The 19,151-nt window shown below is 34.2% G+C and overlaps 1 protein-coding gene across 1 annotated transcript in view; it reads left to right on the top strand.

Moving 5' to 3' along the window:
• PLCL1 (phospholipase C like 1 (inactive)) overlaps nt 1-19,151 on the top strand; it is a 331,059-nt gene that overhangs the window by 232,350 nt on the left and 79,558 nt on the right. The window lies entirely within an intron of this gene.

Here is a 19,151-nt window from a genome sequence, read left to right as displayed (position 1 = left end):
CAGATGTGATGAAGGTGGTGCCAGGGGTTCCAGACTTACATCCTACCATGTGAGGAGCCCCACAGAGGAAAAAGTGTGCTTTTTTTCCCCAGGAACTTCCTCTTTCCCAGTGGTTTCATTGAAAGTTCTGGGATTGGGTTTCACTGGGTTGAAGCAATGACTAATGCAAGGGTGATGAATGCTTTAGTTGGCCAGACCTCAACATTCCTAATCCAGGATCTGTCTACGTTGGTGGTGAAAGTAATGGGGGTGAGAAGGGAGAGGAGACTGGTGTTAGCTCCATCTCAAGTTCATACAGTAAGAACTGGGAGGGTGATCCCCTAAGGAAAACACTGTTAATAGAAGTGTGAATGGAGGATGAACCACAAAAACATCTGAAGACGGTTCTTCTCCATTCTTGTAAAATCTCTGATTTTTTCTACTTCCTTCTCTATCCTCAACAGAAGACTCTGCCTTATTCTTTAGAGATAAAATAGAAGCCACCAGATTGGAATCCCTCTATTTTACCATTACTCATCCTCTAATCTCCTTCTTTCTGCACTCATCCTCTTTTTCCTTCTTGTTATAATGGAGGAAGGATTTCTACTATCAAAGCTGTCCCCTCCATAACAGCCCTGAATCTGCTTTTCTACCTCATCTCAGTTATCTTTCCTCCACCCTTACATTTTTTTTTTATCTTCAGTCATTCTCTCTTTCCCCTTAGTACAATAGCAGAAACAAACAAAAACTCCTTTGATTTCTGTTTCTCTCCAGCCATTGTTTTGTTTCTTTGTTCCCCTCCTCAATCAAACTCTTTGTATTCTCTACACATCTATTCTTTAATCTACTGCTTTTTACTCTCTATATCCATCAATGATACTGCTCTAAGATCACCAATAGCATTCATATTATCACATCCATTGGACACCTTTCTTTATCCTGTAATACTTCTTTTTTTTAAAAAAAATATTTATTCATTTTTGAGAGACCAAGCATGAGCGGGGGAGAGGCAGAGAGAGAGAGAGACACGGCATGTGAAGCAGGCTCCAGGCTCTGAGCTGTCAGCACAGAACCCAATGTGGGGCTCGAATCCATGAACCGCGAGATCTTGACCTGAGCCAAAGTTGGGCACTTAACCAACTGAGCCACCCAGGCACCCCTATCCTGTAAAACTTCTTACTGGCATTCACAACAGTTGACCACCCCTGCCTTCCTGCAATGTTTTGTTCTCTTGGCTTTAGTGACAACATACTCTTCTGGTTTCCCCCTACAGCTTTGGCTCTCATTATCTATCTTCTCTGTAAGCTTTTTTTCTTCTAACTGATCTCAAAATGTACTTTCACCAAGGTCAGTGTTAGATATGTCTCTCTTTTTATTGTGCCTTTTTAAGTTATCTCATCTAGTCCTATGGCTTCAGATACCACAGATAATCTGACTGTTCCTGGCGCCCAGATTTATATCTTGAAGCCAGATGTCTATCCCGGGATCTAGTCCCATTGTGCAACTGCATTCTCAACACCTCCTGAGCCATTCATAAGTCTGCTTCTTCTCTAGTGTTTTCTACTTCTACAAATGTCTCCTATGGCCTCTCAGTTGCTCAGACCAAAGATCTGGGGGTCATTCATAGTAGCTCTATCTTCTCCTCAGTGCTCTGAGTCCATTGTCAATAAGTCTTCAAACAAAACTATTTCTCTTATTCTCTCCCCACGTCATTATACTTTGGTCTCTTCTGTATTGGCTGTCTGAGAGGCACCTCCTTAACAGTTCTGTATTCCAAATCCATTCTCCAACAGCTAGAGATTTTATTTTTTGAGCAAAAACTTTCACCTCTCTGACTTAAAATCTCCACAGAATAAATCCCAGTATTTTTAGAAATGGCTTTCACAGCCCCACCTGGTCTGCCTTCTGCCTGACCCTCCAGCTTCATGTTATTTTTTCCCTTCTGTCACTGTGCATTTGCTACACAGGCCTGCTGTTTGTGCAGTTACTTCAGGATCTTTCCTTGTTTTTCGTCTGCACAGAGTGTTCTTCCCACACTATTTGCCTGGCAATCTGCCTAGTTTAAATGTCAGTTCCTCAGGAGAACTATAAGACCCCTAAATTAGCCCCCCTACCTAAAATATTTTCTTTCAGTGCATTTCTTATGATCTTTAATTACATGTTTGTGTGATTGTCCTCTAATATACTTTTCTACTACAAGTGATGTCATAGTACACTTTCTACCTAGTTGAGTCCCTACCATCTCACCTTAGATGAGTTCCTGGCACAAAATTGTGGCTCTATAAATGTATGTTGAAAGATTTTAAAATATTTTAAAATTATGAAGAATTTTCCATACCATATCCTCTTTTTTAGGGGCATTGTTGCCAAGCAATATAGCACTGTAGGGAAGAAATAACTATAATGAGTGACATTCCCCTTTATTCAACATTCAGTGAGAAAAAATAGCTAGAGTTGTAAAATGTGCATCCCTTACCATGGTGAAGGGGTGAGAAAATACTCTGGGAACTAGAAAAAATATAGTAGTAAAATACAGAGGTGGTGTAAGCGTATAGATATAAAGTCAACCGAGAATAGGAATATCTGGTTTTGGTATCCATTTCTACCACTGACTTATATGATTTTGGCAAGGTATTTGGTCTCTTTGTGTCCTGGATTTTCCTCATCTTTAAAATTTTGTGGAGATCTCATGAAAACTGAATGTGGAAGCCCTTTAAAAGGTATAAAACTTGTTAGAAATGTGAGATGCTCTTACTCTCCTTATTTTGATTTTCATTTATGGATATAAAGTGACTTTACTCAGAGTTGTTAAAACGCTAATGAACTTAGTCACTGTCATAGGAAGGACTAGCTATGACTTTCTCTCAATTTATAAAAGTTGTTATGAAGAAACCACCTAGGGATGATAATATGAAAGTAAGTGTTGTGAATTCATTATGGATTTCTTTTTTAATTCTTTGCAAGGTTTCCTGATAGCAAGGCTAATTACATTTAAATATATTGGGGTGTCAAGTCCCTTTTTCTTAGAGATTAATTAGAGATTAGTCTCTAAGCTATTTGTAAATTACTATGCTTTTTCATGTAAAGTGTTTAGTAGAAATGCTGTTTCAGGAAAATGATTATAGATTATAAATGATTTTATTTAGTACTTTATTTTCTTGTCATTCTACCAGTTTTATAGTAATAAATGATTTAGTGTCCTTTTTCAATCATAATTTAAATGAGATTTTTAGAGATGAAACATTATTTTGAAACAAGTTTAATTTAATTGACCCAGCACAGCTTGGAATTTTTGCTGCCCATGATCTTTTTGTGATTAAATACTAAAGAATCTGTAATGTGAATACTTTTCTTTTTTCACCGTGGGGTTTCACACTCCCTAGGATAAAATATTTTACTCTTTTCAGAGAACATTAGTAGACATACTAGACATTTATCCTCTTAGGAGTCATATCTTTCATCAACAATTGGGAATTTGAAGTCCTTTAGTGAAAATAAGGACCTAATTCACTGTGTTTTAAATTTCTTTGTGTTCAGACAAACTGATAGCCTAGAGAATAGTATATGTTAATACAGAGTCCTGCAAAGGCTATAATGTTCATCCCATTTTTTAAACTGCTAAGATGAGCAAGTCTAACTATTTCCAATTTTATAGGGTTTTTGTAAATTCTCAGTGCCAAGAAAACAAGCCACCTGGCAGTATTTTAAAAACAGTGAGCCAGTGCTTAAGAATATGCATCAGAATTGTTAGTATTTCAACTGAATTTGGCTCAGATATACATGGAATATGAGAACATTTCTATTCTAGTTACCATTTTTTAATTTTCTTATGATTATATTCTCATGTTGCAAATTATATTCTCATGAGGTGGCCATTCTGGTGGTGATTGAGCAGATTTAGTATGTTTAAATATATTGACAACCAGTATTTTTTCCTGAAAGTGCAAAAATGACTTGGAAACATACTTATCATTTTAAGTAGCATTCAAGGTAGAATGTTGAGTTCCTTAATTGAATTTCCTGACGTTCACAAGTCAAAGGTAGATTTATGTATAGTTGGTAGAAGAGTGTTTAAGTGGCAAGGATAGACAGGCATTACTATATGTGTTGGCATAAAGAGTCTCTATGAAATTATAGATGTGGTAGCTATAATTAAAGAAATAAAGGAATATAGGTTCGGTGACAATGAAACATACTTTTTGGGCACCATAATATGTTTTTTGAAGACATGAGAGTGTGAAAGAGGACAGAATGCAAAGGTAAATTGAGAATCACATATCCAGACAAGAAAATAGAGGGTCAGGCTAAGGCTAGCTGTGGAGAATTTTGAAGGCTACCCTTTGTACCTGATGAAAATGGTTGACATTTTTATAATTAGTGTATGTGCTCTGAAAGATTAAAGTTCTTGTAACCTATATGGAATTCTTGCTGAATCCAATTTCTTCAGTATATTGAAGTTCTAATTTAATACAGTAGATTCAAATCTCAGTATCGGTGGAGTGCGTTTAATTGAAATCAAATTGATTTAAGCAACTAGTCAAGAAATCCCAGTATAATGCCTTTTCTTCCTCTAGGGACATTCATCTACTTATATCTGTTCTCAAAGCTTGGAGGTAGCAGAAGTTTGATATAAGAAGAGACATACTATATATTTTCATTTAAATTGTTTAAGTAGTTATGAGATTAATTTTATAGATGCATTATAAAATCACATTGTGTTTTTGACATTCTTTTCATCAAGGCTAATTAGAGTCAGTAGTTCTAAAATGTAAGATTCTAAAATAATTTCCAAATCACAGCTTTATCACGATACTTAACGGAATTTTTGTAATACTGTAATAGGGATGCATTGACCAGTCCCAAGAAGAATGCACATTTAAAATATTATATTTAACTAAGATAACATTGGTATAATATTTAAATAAAAATAAGCACCTGCACTTTGAAATTGTCATCATTTTAGTTAACCTCAAGTAAGTCTCAAGATAGATGTCATTCATTATCTCTACAAAGCTCTATAACTTTCTGATAATTAATGAGGTAATTATAGGACTAATGCTATGGAAATGTCTAACAAGTTTTCTCATTATATATGCTAATATATGTTAATTTTAAATAATTTGAGCAGTACAGAGAAAACTAATTCCATAATTTTTTACCAATTGAAATATATCCTTCCAGATTTGCCATATACAAATAATGAGATCTCAGACTGTAAGTACTCTTCGATAATGCCTACTTTTTAAGTACACACACACACACACACACACACACACACACACAGACTCAAAGATTATCCACTTTAAGATTCATAGATCTATGTCATCCATTATTAGAGCTGCATAGACTCCTGTGGCATTAATGTGCCATAGTTTAATTTGCCAGTCTCTGCTAGGGATAGATGTTTATTAGTTTACTTATAATCTTTTTGATATCATGAGCAGAGTGGCATTGAACCATCTGTATGTATATCTGTGCTTATTTGTTCAAACATTTCCTTAAGATGAATTTTCAAAATTATATTGCTGATCAAAGTAAATGTATTCTTAACATTTTAAAACATATTGCCAGATTGCCTTCCAGAAATGTTGTACCAATTTATATTCAACATAACATTGAAAAGTCCCATTTCCCATAACTTCACATCTTTAACCTTTGATAATCTGACAGGCAAAAATAATAATTTTATTATTTGATTTCTTAATATCATTTTATTTATTTATAAAACATGTTTGAACATCTTTTCATATAATTTTGAAGCAGTCATATAATTTTGTAAATCTATCTTTTCCAAACTTAGGTTGTGAACACTTTTTGTAAATTAAGAAACATAGGGCAAATATTTTACATTTTGAGGTTTTGTTTGTTTGTTTTTGAATTTGGACATGGTTTTAAGTTTTCATGTGGTCAATTTTATTGGTATTTTCCTGTGTGATTTTTGGGCTTGATATATTTGTTAAGAAGAGATTTCCCCCACCGCAAAATAATACAAATGGTTACTTTTTTTTTCTAGTACTTATATCTTTTATTTAATCTTTATCTAAAATTACTTTTTGGCCCAGCATAAAGCAGAAATCTAGATTTTTTTTGTTCACATGGAGAGCAAATTTTTTCATCATTAATAATTTTATAATACTGTTTCCTTTGTTATTCAAAATGCCATTTCCACCCCTACCTCTTGAAACAATCTTTTTGGGCTTTTTATAATAAGTTTGTTTTATTTATCAACAAAGTAGTAGATTTTTGCCAATGTTCTAGTGAGTATTTTTTTATGTTTTTATTTATTTGATTCTTCTTTTTTGACTTTAAATGAAATAAACATTTATATAATTTTTGCACATATCTTAAGTTTATTCTTGGCTTGATTATAATATCTGTTATTAATTTGATTGGGAGTTGCTCCACCTCTACCCACCCAGGCCATTACATTGAGAAGTAGGCTGGTGTATGAGGCAGCCATTAATTTTTTTATATTTACCTGTTATTTTGCTACCATCACTTTTATTAATTCTGATAACTTTTCAATTGGTCATTTTGGATTTTCTAAGTAAATAATTATATCCTCTGAAAGTAGGAATGATTTTTCACCTCTTTTACAATATTTTACACTTAATTTCTTATCCTTGCCTTATTGCTTTGGCTTAAATAGCCAATATTATGGTCAAATATAGAGCTAATAATAGGCTGTTTTTGCTTCTTTTTTATTTTAATGAGAATGCTTTAAATATTTATCAGTTGGTCAGATATTTCCTCTAGGGTTCTCACGAAATAGGATTTTGACCATGTTAAGGAAGTTTTCTTCTCTTCCTGTGTTATAGGTGCTTTTATTGGGAATTAATATTGTATTTTATGATTTGCCATTGGGCAATTTATAGGTATAATCTTATTGTTTTTCTCTTTTAATCTATTTATTTATTGTAGTATATTGGTGGCTTGCCTAATGTTGATCCATTCTTACAGTCCTGGACTAACTTTGACTTTTTGAAGAATTTCTTACTCTTTTAATACATTGCAACATTTTACTTATATTCTTAATCAAGATGTATCTACAATTCTCTGTTTTAGAATTGTATCCTTTTCAAAGTGCTTTGGCATGCTTTATTTCCTTTGATCTTTGAGATAGCCCTCTGATTCAGCCTAGAAATTATATTCTTTTGACAAGTAAAAACATTAAGCATAGAACAATAGACATAGATTTTTTTCACAGAAACTTATGCAAGTAGATGAAGATGGTGAGAGTAAAAACCATTAGTCCCTAATCTAATGCTTTGGGGAGAAGAAATTTAATTATTTCAGTAATTTCTATCGGTAGGGTATTTATGGACTCTGGGTTTTATCATCTCAAATAAAAACTATCCTTACATAGTTTCCTTTTACATTTTCTAAATTGACACAATAATTTGTTCCACTTTGACCATGGTGCCTTCACTAGATTTTGGGATGGCATTCACCCCAAGAGTCTCTCTGCTGAGAATATGCATTCTCTGAGATCTGCCATCTGCTTCTCCCACATGGACAGATGCTGATGTTTAGTTAATCAGAGTCATACAATAAGGATTAAAGTTTTAGATGGTTCTAACCCATTCCGGAAGTTATGGATAAAACTTGAAACCTTTAATCAGATTCATCTTGATGTTCAGGTCAAGTTGTCTATTTGAGCCAAAGCTTTTATATCTCTAAGGTCATTAATCCTGAAGAGCATATTCTATTATTACTATAAGAGAGAAAAAATATTAGGATCTGTTTGCACATTACATTGGGTCAAGAGAATTTTTACTTTTTTTGTGACAAAGGGATATACCTTATAAAAAGCTTAGAGATTTCTTTTAGGGATTTGTTACAGAAAAGTATTCAATTGGGAAGTTTAGTGTAATTTAAATGTAAGTTTTAGAATCTATAAAGATTTAATACAAATGCAAAAAGTGGTCATTTGCTTAAATATACATATATTTATTAAATGGCAGACCAAGTCCAGAAAAAGTGGAATTAGATTATAAATGAGTTGTTTGTTAAGTTTGAGTAAAATTTTATTAAATTGACATTTAATCTCCATGTCCGAAATTGCACACATATATAAAATTTTTTAAAAAATAAATTCATTGCTTTTAAATCTTCTGTATGATTTTTTTCTTAATGAGAAACCTATATGTATCTGTTGCTATATGGTACATTGCCACTGATTCCATCTATAAGAATACTATTAACAGTTATATATTTTATACATACCTCAGTTGGAATTTATAAATGATGTATAAAGTCTGAAATCTTGCACTTACCAAATATTGGACTAAAATCTATGAATTCCTGGAAGTTGACCATTTTTAAAATTCTGTTTTTGTTAATAAACTTTTATGCTCTGAAGCAAGGCTGTTTATATCTATTTCCATTTAAGCTTATATAACTCTAAATAATTTTTTAAATTGAGATATAGTTGACATATAGCATTGTTTTAGTTTTAGGTGTACAACATAATAATTTGATATTTGTATAATGTGAAATGATCACTAGAATAAGTTTAGTTAACATCTATCACCACATATAGTTACAATTTTTTTCTTGTGATGAGAATTTTTAAGATCTACTCTTACTAGCAACTTTCAAATTGATTTGTTTTGTTTTTATAAATCTGGTTCTGAAACTCAGCCCTACTAACACCCTATGATAACAAATGGTAGAGCTCACAAAGTATTGAAATATACTTTTTGCTTTTAAATATGCTTTGTTCAAATTCAGATGATTAGACGAAATTATGAAGTGACTAAAATCAATGTAAATAATATATTGGTGTCTCATGTTTGATGGTATACATTTCCATTAAAAGTTGAAAAGTCACAAAGAAGGAGAAACTATTCTGTTTCTAAACAGAATAAATTTGGTTATTTAACACCAAAAGGAAAATGGAAAATTTTGTCAGGAACATTTTTGAAATGAACTCTAAGAATGTTCCATTCCTGTTGGCATTTTAATCTTTCAGATTAAGTCGTTTAAAAATGCAGCATTAGTTGGAATGAAAAAATTATGCTTGCATAATTTTGCATTCAAAATCATGTGTAGATTTGAAGGCCTAACTATTTATCAATTTCTGATGGACATCCTAGTTAAACATCAAGTTAGGTGCTTATACCTATGAAATACTCAGGACATTATATTTAATCTATAATAATACACTGAAAGAGATGCATTAGATATACTTTTTAAAAAGTATATATTTACATATCCTTCATTATAGAGATTTGCTTTCTTTAGGGACCATGACATGCTGCTTTCCATAAAGAGCACCTCCCATTAATCCTCACAACAGAAACAACAAAGTCAGTCCTGGCATAAATTCAGCCAAGATTCTGGGGCCCTGCTGTGTGGGGAGTCTCGCGAGAAAGGACAGAATCCTATCTCAGTCTCCAGGCCCACTTGGGTCTTGGCACCTCTGCTGAGAGTTGCACAGGCTAATTGCAAATGTAGTGTTTTTGAGTGTGAGGTGGACATCTGTCTTAGAGGAACAGGACTGATAGCAGCATGTCATTCCTCAGAGGCCACGGAACAATTGTTAGATAACCTTTATTGGTGTCTACTTCATTTTGTTCATATTGGCGCTTCTCAGGTGCAGTAATGTAACATATTCTCCTGGGAATTATAAGCAAAACCATGCATTGTATGCAGTAGTTGGGGTTAGGAAAAAGGTCATGCTTTTGACTAGAAAAATGGGAGTGTTAATGTATACAGTGTTAACTGTATACAAAGTTGTGGGTTGTGAAGGATGCAACTGGAGATTAGCAAGATTTAAGTGAGAAGCAAGGCTTTTCCCATGAAAACAGTTGACATTATAAAGGAACATCTATGTTTGTGGACTTGAGGGGAAAGGATTTCGAGAATAGAAAGTCTGTCAGTCAGACAGTTGTTGTTTCACAACAAACAACTGCAGGGTTTGTGCCCTAATGCTGTGAGAGAAAGCAGAAACAGCAGGAATCCATGAAACTATAGAATGAATTGAATGTCTGGAGATATGGACTTTCAATGTTATTTTCTGTCCATCTGGTTTCCCTGTGGCCAGGTGTCCCCAGGTACATGGACTCAATTTCTATCCAGGTGAAAAAAAACCCCAAACAAGTGAAATAGGCTTTGATTTTACCTGTGAATGTTGATCTGCAATGAACTATCAGTGATTTTTATTAGGTTTTAATGGTTTTGCTTCTTGAATGAATCACAGAGATGAAGTATACAGAAAAAGGTACAGAGAGAGGTATTTATTCACCTTTACTCCACTGTTGTTGAATAAACATCACATAAGTAGGTTTATTTCAGATATTTAATAAATAACACTTTAAATATATAAATCAGGGTATGGTACTCTTTAACCTTTGACTTGGAAAGGATATACTGTTACTCTTATTATTATTTGAGTCCATTTCTTCCAAGTTTGTGTTAAAAATTTCAAACCAAAGCCTTTTTAGTCTGAGACAAGCATTATTGTCTAGAGGAGGATTTAAAAAAACCTTTGTCTCAAAACAAAATGATAGAATGTGACTCCTTAATCCTGATTTTGCAATTCTGATTATTTTAGCAGGCATTATAAAATTAATAACTTACTAAAATCCAGTACCATTCTGGTTAATTAATAATATGCTTGTCAGTCTGACTATTAGCAGGTATGGTAGTCTCCCCTTTATCCATGGGGAATTGGTTCAATGGATGCCTGAAACCACAGTTAGTACAGAACCCTGTATATACTTTGTCTTTACCTTCACATGCATACCTATGATAAAGTTTAGTTTATAAATTAGTAAGAGGTTAACAACAATAATTAATAATAAGACAACTATACACTATACTATATGAATGTGGTCTCAAAATATCTTATTGTGCTTATTGTACTGTAGCACATCTAGGAATAACGGAGTTCTAGGGAGAGCTATATAATTTAAGATTTATTTTCTGTGGCGTAAAATTATATTGAGGCTCCATGCTGAAGTTGTATTTGTCTTTCTTGTTAAATGGCGATGCTTTTAACATTATCGTTCCTAGGACCATATTTATAGATTTCAAACATTTCAATGTTTAGTTTGCCTCTCATATGTTTTTATCTCAGTAAAGAGTCTAGGGTTAAGGATATAACTTAACTATGTATAATTACTATAGTACTTTTTAAAAATATTACCTTATCTGGTCTTACACTCCTTTGTGGTCTTGGTTATCAAACATTCTTAATATTATTTAAAGCTGTTTATTTATTTATTGTTTGTGGATTTTATTTATTTATTTATTTATTTATTTATTTATTTATTTATTAAGCTCTATGCCCAGCTCAAACTCACAACCCTGAAATCAGAGTCCCATGATCTGCTGACTGAGCCAGCCAGGCGACCCTGTTTTTATTTATTCAGAAGCATTTGTTATGTGCTTTTAACTAATTATCAAATTTGATAATTTTTGTCATTGTTATACTCACTTCATCATTAATAAAAACCTGTATATTAAAAGAGTGATGGAGCAAAAGCATTTATTCCAGGCAGCATTGGTTTTGGGATTAATGATTTTTCAAAGATCCAGTCACTAGGGCAGTGCCTAGCACATCACATAGTAGGTACTCAATCTTTATGTAGGCAAATGCTGCAGTTTTAAATAATACAAGGGACATGCATAATAAAAGTCAGACTTGCAGGAAACCCTGGGCTGAAACCTTGCAGAAGAAGAGCTTGAGATAATTTTTATTGAGTCATTTCTTAATGAGTTCTAAATGAATGATTTCAGGGAGATTTAGCACAGTGGAACTTTCTCTATTCAACAAAACGAGTCAATGCTACTAAGAACCTAATCTGAAACGGACTTTCTACACTCTCTGCCCATGTTTGTCTATAGAACATCCATTATTTTTGCTTTCAAGTGAGGAGAGTCATTTAAGAGATGTCATTTTAGAGAATATTTAGGTTGTCACTGGCTTCCTATAATTAAGCTAGCTTTCTATCGCTGCTACAGTGTATACGTATCAGAATAGGTTTCCTAAAGAAAATGCTTTAGGTATTTTATTAAATATATCACCTTCTGTAAATGAAACGTATATTAAATACAGACCTAAAACTTAATTTGGCAAGAGATATGTGCATGCATAATGTTAGAATTGCCTTTAATAGATTCTGTTGAATTATGACGTGTTGTAGAGAATGAATGTTTTCATTATGGATAATAAAATAGCTCTTCAGCTTCTTACCAGCTAGACTCAGGGAGGCACCAGAGAGAGCCATTGATTCACAGAGCTTGGGTCAGGATTCAGACACTCACAGCAGTGATATCAGGACCTCTACCCCCATTGTACCACATAGTGATTTTAGGTGGGTCATATGGTGTTAATTATAAGTAAGTTGTGTCACTTGTTGATAACTTTACATTAAGTAATTCAAGTTTTCTATGAGAGAATAACTTTGGAAATTTTAATGAATGGAATGAACGGTATAATTCTACAGTTGCAACTTTCCCTTACCTGAAGCTTGAAGGCAGCAGATGTGAGGATGTGATCTCCCCCACCTCCTTGAATTTTATGTGAAGAGTTAGGCATTGAATGTGGAGGGTGGGTTTTCTCTAGACTAACTGCCAAACATGGTTGTGGGTTTGGGCATAGGCCCATCGTATAGGGCATATTAGATAAGCTAGCATTTTTGAGAACAATCTTCTCCTGGACAATAACTGTTAGCGTCTGCCTGTTGTTCTAGTCTCATTTGGAGCCACTTTACCCCTCAGTTATACTAGTCATCCTGGCCTTCTTTACCACCAAATAATATTTATACCTGCTCCTCTCCTTTCCTTGAAGCCCTTTACTCTCACCCCACCACTGTACTCACCAACATGAAAGCAACCTAAGACATTCTCTCATCAAAGTTACAGCAGACATTTGAACAGATAAATCCAGTAAGCCATCTTAGAGCCTTACTTCCCAGAACTTACCCCTTAAAGTCTATTCTCTGACTTCTGTGAGAGGTCATGCTCTTGGTCCTCTTATTCTTCAACCTTTGTATTTTAGGTCTTCTCTGCCAAGTCTTTTCATCTCAATGGCTCATAGTTATCTAGAATGCACCATGGCCAAAGTAAACTTTGTTTTCTTCTCATTTCATCTTGCCTGGTATTCCATATCTCAGCAATATTTCCATTGACCTCTCACTCAAACCAAAAACCTAAGAGTCATCCTAGACCCAGTAAAGGACTTTTTATTTTTTACCACCTATTTTATGATACTTCTCACTTCTCTCTGTTCCTTTTGTTAGCAATCTATCTCAGACAATCACCATCTTTCCTTTAATGCTTTGGTAGTCACCTACTGCTCCAGCTTCCGTTTTGTCCATCTAGTGCACATCCAGCATGATCTTTCTGAGACAAGAGTTAGGCTTTCTCAGTTTCTTCAAAACTCTAGAATGTACTAGTCCCTAGGATAGAGTAAGCACACCTGTTATTGTTTGTTAAATGAATGAACAAAGAATGGAAGTCTGAGGCCTCTCAGTATCCAAGGTTGAGGCTCATTTGTATTCTAGATTATATTGTCTACAATCCTTTGAAGACTTCATGTATCAACCAAATCTTTTATTTCTGAATTTTGCTTGTAAGTTCATAAAACAAGAATGAATAGCATAGTGTTATAGCTCGTAGGTTGTTTATAAGAACAAGATAGAATCCCTATGGTGATAACTAGGATTTATGTACTATATATTTTTTTCTTTTAGTTATAATTGATTAAATTTATATATAGAGACTAAGGAAGACTAAGAGAGCTCTTCAAAAATAGGTGTTTTCCCCCTCGTATTAAAAGAAAGAAGTGAATGTCACTTTAGTATCTGCATTCACATAGCTGGATTTCTGCATTATGAAACAAGGATTCCTTCTAATCAGCTTGACAACTGGCATTTTGATTGCTATTCTTTAAGGTTTGTAAATTTGTTCTGTTTTAACAAAGAATCATTTTGAAATGTTTACTTAAAGACAATTTGCCAAAAAAATGAAAAGACTATTGTGATGATATAACCTGATGTTTAAACATGCTTATCAGATGAGAGGTAGCAAAATGTAGATAGGATGTTCTCTTTACTCTTAAATTTGTATACAGTGCTTTAGTATACTATTTTTTTTTGTGGTAAAATGTATATAACATAAAATTTACCACTTTAACTATTTTTAAATGTGCAATTCTGTGGCATTGGGTACATTTAAATTTGTGTTACTTTAGTATACTTTTTTCCCTAAAATTATTATATTGAAATAATTCAATAGATCCATTACTGAGACCCCAAACTGCTTGGATGGATTAAGCTGAGTTATCTCTCTAGTTCGTCACTGTGGTACTGCAGAAAAATGATTTTGTCTGTTGATTGTTTCATAAGGAATTTGCAGTGTATCCAGCCTAGCTGGGGTCAGAGAGCAAATGCCAATGGAAACTCATAAAAATAGGTTTATTAATATGGTTTACTTGAACATTTTTTTCTAATTTTAGTTTAATAAAACATATTTAGGGAGTTATAAAACTTTTACTGTTGTGAAAGAATTTCATTTATTTCTAATACTAGATAAAAAACAATGTAGAAAATAATAAAAAATTTTAAAAATGAAAACATTTGGCCATGTTCCCCTAGTATTTTGAAATTATTTCTAAGACTAGAAGTGAATCTTTACATCATGAGATTAGATGGAAATTATATTTATGATATGGATATATTAGAAACAATGCTCACAAACAAGTTAATGTCTTGTATTAGTTTTTAAAAATGTTTTAAAAGATTTATTGTTAGGGAGAGTGAGAGAGAGTGTGTGCACACATAAGTGGGGGAAGGGCAGAGAGAGAGGGAGAGACAGAATCCCAAATAGTCTCCACACTGTCAGCACAGAGCCTGACATGGGGTTCCATCCAATGAACTGTGAGATCATAATCAAAAATGAAATCAAGAGTCGGGCACTTAACCAATTGAGCTACCCAGGTGCCCCTGTATTATTTTAATAAAAGAATAAAACATTTGCCTAATGCCTTACTAATTTATGAGACTCTTCTTAATTCTGATGGTTAAATCATTTATATAAAGTATAATTAATTTAGGAAGACAGTAGATCCCAAACGTAAAGTTTTATCTTGAAATGTTCAGAGGCCATATAAACTCAGCTTGGTTTATTTGTTTTATTACTTAACTTATTTAAATGTGTTCCCTTTCTGTGAAATGATAATTTGGAAACTTGAAAATATGGTGTTAAATAATAGAAAGGATTGAGTTCAATGCCTGACTAATTCTTGGACCTTGCTAGACTAGGAGGCTAAACTTCATCTTAGGGGAAAGAGGCATATAGTGTGCTATTCATCCTAATAAATTTTGTAAGCTGGCCTAAGAGAAATTTTGGGGTTAATAAGTACTTTAACTTCTTCCTTTCATTGAAGAGTGAGGAAACTTAGCTTTAAAAATAAATGAAGGGGCACCTGGGTGGCTCAGTCTGTTAAGTGTCTGGTCATGGTCTGGTCACCAGTTATAGTTTCTGGTCATGATCTCGTTGTCCGTGGGTTTGTGCCCCATGTCAGGCTCTGTTCTGACAGCTCAGAGCCTGGAGTCTGCTTTGGATTCTGTGTCTCCCTGACTCTCTGTCCACCCCCCCCCACTCATGCTCTGTCTCTCTCTCTCTCTCTCTATGTCTCTTTCTCTCTCTCAAAAAATGAATAAACATTTAAGAAAATTTTAACGTAACTGGAAAAGTCTTAATTCTTTCTAATAATCTCCTTATCATAAGACCTTATGACCATTGGAGTCAATTTAATCATCTAATGAGCTAGAAGATGACAAGAACACACCAAACTGACAGCAAACTTTGGTTTCTCTTGGAAAGTGCCCAATGCACCTTTCTTTCCAATATATAGATAACTGCAGTGGATTTTCCCTCATTCCATCCTCATTTTTTTTTTGTATTTATCAACAGGAAGATCTAATATCAAAACTTCAAATTATTTCATTTGGAAATATCTCCTGACTGTTTACCTGAGCAGTCCTCCCTCTCTACCACCAATTTGCCAAGATCTTATTGAGAAGAACACAAATGTCGGGGTATAGGGCTTGGCAAAGAGACCATGGGAGTGATGAAGCTCAGAAAAAGATGTGGGGTTTTCCACCCTTCCTGTGCTCTCCATACAATCCCTCCCACCCCCACACCAAAGCTTTGCAGAGCTACTGCACAGCATGACCACTGGAAATACAGACTTAGAGATATATCGGAGTCCTGAGACTTTTCCAGCATATCTTGAATAGAAATAACCTTGGCTCTAGTCAATAGCAGACAAGCTAATTGTTTGTTCACATGTGCTTTGGCCAGTTTTTTTTTTTTTCTCATTTGGGGGCTTGTAATAACTTTGGAGTTTGTCCTTTGGGAGATGACTACCTAGGATGATATCTTTTCCACCGGTTCCAAGTTATAAGGAATTTTGGGGTAAATTTTGTAACCATGTAGGAATTGAAGGTCAAAGCAGGAAATAGCATTTGGAGCAGGTTAATTCTTTCATAGGCTAGATAGAAAACATTTATTTCTTGAAGGCTTGTCTTATTAGGAGAAAAAGTCTTGATTTAAGGAGACATCACCACAAAGAAGAGAGGCTTATAGGAGAAAACTCTTTTAACAGCAGCACTTTTGTTTTCATAAACAATGGCTCAAGTCAAGAGTGAAGCCTTAGACTGTTTTTGAGGTGTGGAGCCATACTTAAGGTGCAAGAACTATATACATGCATTTTCAGCAACACTAATTTCCCACTGAAGGTTTATTAGAGACTATAGAGATTTTATAACTCTGTTGACAATAATCCTGCTTAGAACATGATCTGCTCATACAAAAATATTTTTTTCTATGAAAGATCTCATTAGCTTAAAAGCCTAGTCAAATAGTAGCTTTAAGAGCTGAGTTGTAGTTTATGGTACGATCACAATTCAGTTTCCCTCCTTATTGTACGTGGTAGATTGGTCCCATCTGAGCAGTGCCATTAGGTGCCTGCCTGCACGGTGTGGAAACACACACACACACACACACACACACACACACACACACCCCTGAAATTTCTGAGCATGTGGGTTGTGACAAATTTAAATGTGTTCTAATAGTGTAACTGTGTCTAAACAGCTGAAGATTTATGCTTGTTTTTTAACTTAAGGATGAGGAAATTGACTACTATAGGATAATTAAAAATCACAACTCTCTGGAAAAGAAGAGATAAATTGTTAAATGCCAGGGCATCAAGAAACAATATTCTGTAATCTGTGCAGATTGTTTTTATTCTGTAAATAAATTGGGCAATTTATATCTTTGTCACTTGCACATCAGATATATATTTGAGTTAATGAATCATCCCATCAACATCCCATAACTAAAGCAAATTTTGTTTTCTTTTCACAGGCAAGGTTTTAGTCAATTGAATAATAAATCATCCTGCCTTTTCCTGAATCATAGAATAGGGAGGCTCTTACAGGCAGGATCACAATTAAATAAGGCCTCAGAGGAGAGAGAGTTTATTCTGTTTTAAGAGAAGACCAGTGGAGGAAAGAGTCCCAACTACTTTGGTGATATTTTCAGGGCTTAAAATAACAATATCATGTATCTTTTTAAAAATATTTTCAGTTAATCACTGAAGATTTATCTTAAATGCAGAGGTCAAGAATGATTCAACTTCTTGATAACCCCCAATATCCTGGTCAGGTTCTGCAGTGACCAGGTGTATGAAGAAATGTTCCTCTTTTTTCAGAAAGATTTACTCAATAAGTGTCTACAGTTTACAAAGATTATTCATGCACACTTTTCCTTCTGAGTCTCACAACATTATTATATAGAAGGATTATTGAGTCTTATTTAAAAGAAATTAAGACTCAGAGAGTCTTACCCAAGGTTGTATATTTACTGAGTGGGATAATCACAACCTGAGACTAGTTATTTTTACATAAGGACAATGCCTTTTGCACTGCCATTTGTTCCTGCTTTGCTCTGCTGATAAAATCAGGCACTATAAACATGCATTAAGGTGTTTCTGGGAAACTAGTTCTTGGGAGAATTATCTGAATTGGTGATATGGTCAGGGACATTTTAACTTCAGTCTATGGTCTGAATAGAGGAATATCCAGTTTTAAGTGGCATTGGTCAGATGTTCAGTGTAGATGAATTGGGAGTGATAGTGCACAGTCTGGGACTAAGATGACATCTGTTATCTTATGAATACAAGGACTGGACCTATGATCTGAGAAAGACGATACATGAGAAGGCCTAGACACACCCAAGACCAAAATAGCCACAAGAAACAACTAACCTGCTTAAGGCACACTAATCTGAACACAGAAAGCTTGATGCTGTCAGCACTGTTGTTCAGTAAAGTGGCAAATGGGCTGAGGATTCTGTGAGACTAAGATCCAAGAACACTAACAGAAAGGGGTAAAAGGCAAGATGCAAGTGCTCTCTGTGACATTCTTTGGTGAAAGGCTTAAAAATTTAATTTACATTGAAAGAACCTTAAAAGTTAGTGGAACTGTTCAGATTTCTGTTTGGTTCTAAGCTGTGGCTGCTAATAGCTTTATACTGAAACACAGGTGTTAATTCTCATAAAGTTCATCTAAACTGTTTACCTTAGTCTGCAAATTTGCTCAAATGAGAGTCATCTGTTTGTTAATAGCTTCCAATCTGACTTGCAAGACACTTACAGTTTTGAAAATAGTTTCAGGGGGAAAAAAGTGACTTTTAGTTAAGATATATTGTCCCTCCTGGGGTGCCTGGGTGGCTTAGTTGGTTAAGCATCCGACTTAGGTTCAGGTCGCGGTCTCACAAAGCCTCCCTGTGTTAGACTTTGTGCCGACACCACAGAGCCTATTTGGGATTCTCTCTCTCTCCCTCTCTCTCTGTCCCTCTCCCACTTTCTCTTTCTTGCTCTCTCTCTCACTTTCTCTATCTCTCTCAAAAATAAATGATTAAGTAAACATTTAAAAAAGGTACCTTGTCATTCCTTTTTGATATTAAGGTGAAAATCTTTTATTTGAACTAGTTTTAGGTTTAAAGCTTAAAATGTTGCAAAGTATAAATGAAGAAAATGTTTTAAAGAAATCCAGCATTATTTCTGTCACATACCTATGGGGACTTGAGCTAGGTTGTAAAAGTACCCACACATAGTGGTTCTTAGGAAATCTGTTTTAATGAACAAATGA

The sequence above is a fragment of the Suricata suricatta genome, chromosome 3, assembly GCF_006229205.1.
Source record: "Suricata suricatta isolate VVHF042 chromosome 3, meerkat_22Aug2017_6uvM2_HiC, whole genome shotgun sequence".
In the NCBI taxonomy this organism is placed as follows: domain Eukaryota; kingdom Metazoa; phylum Chordata; class Mammalia; order Carnivora; family Herpestidae; genus Suricata; species Suricata suricatta.
Note: the sequence above shows the minus strand (reverse complement) of the source record. Positions and strands in the feature narration are given on the sequence as shown.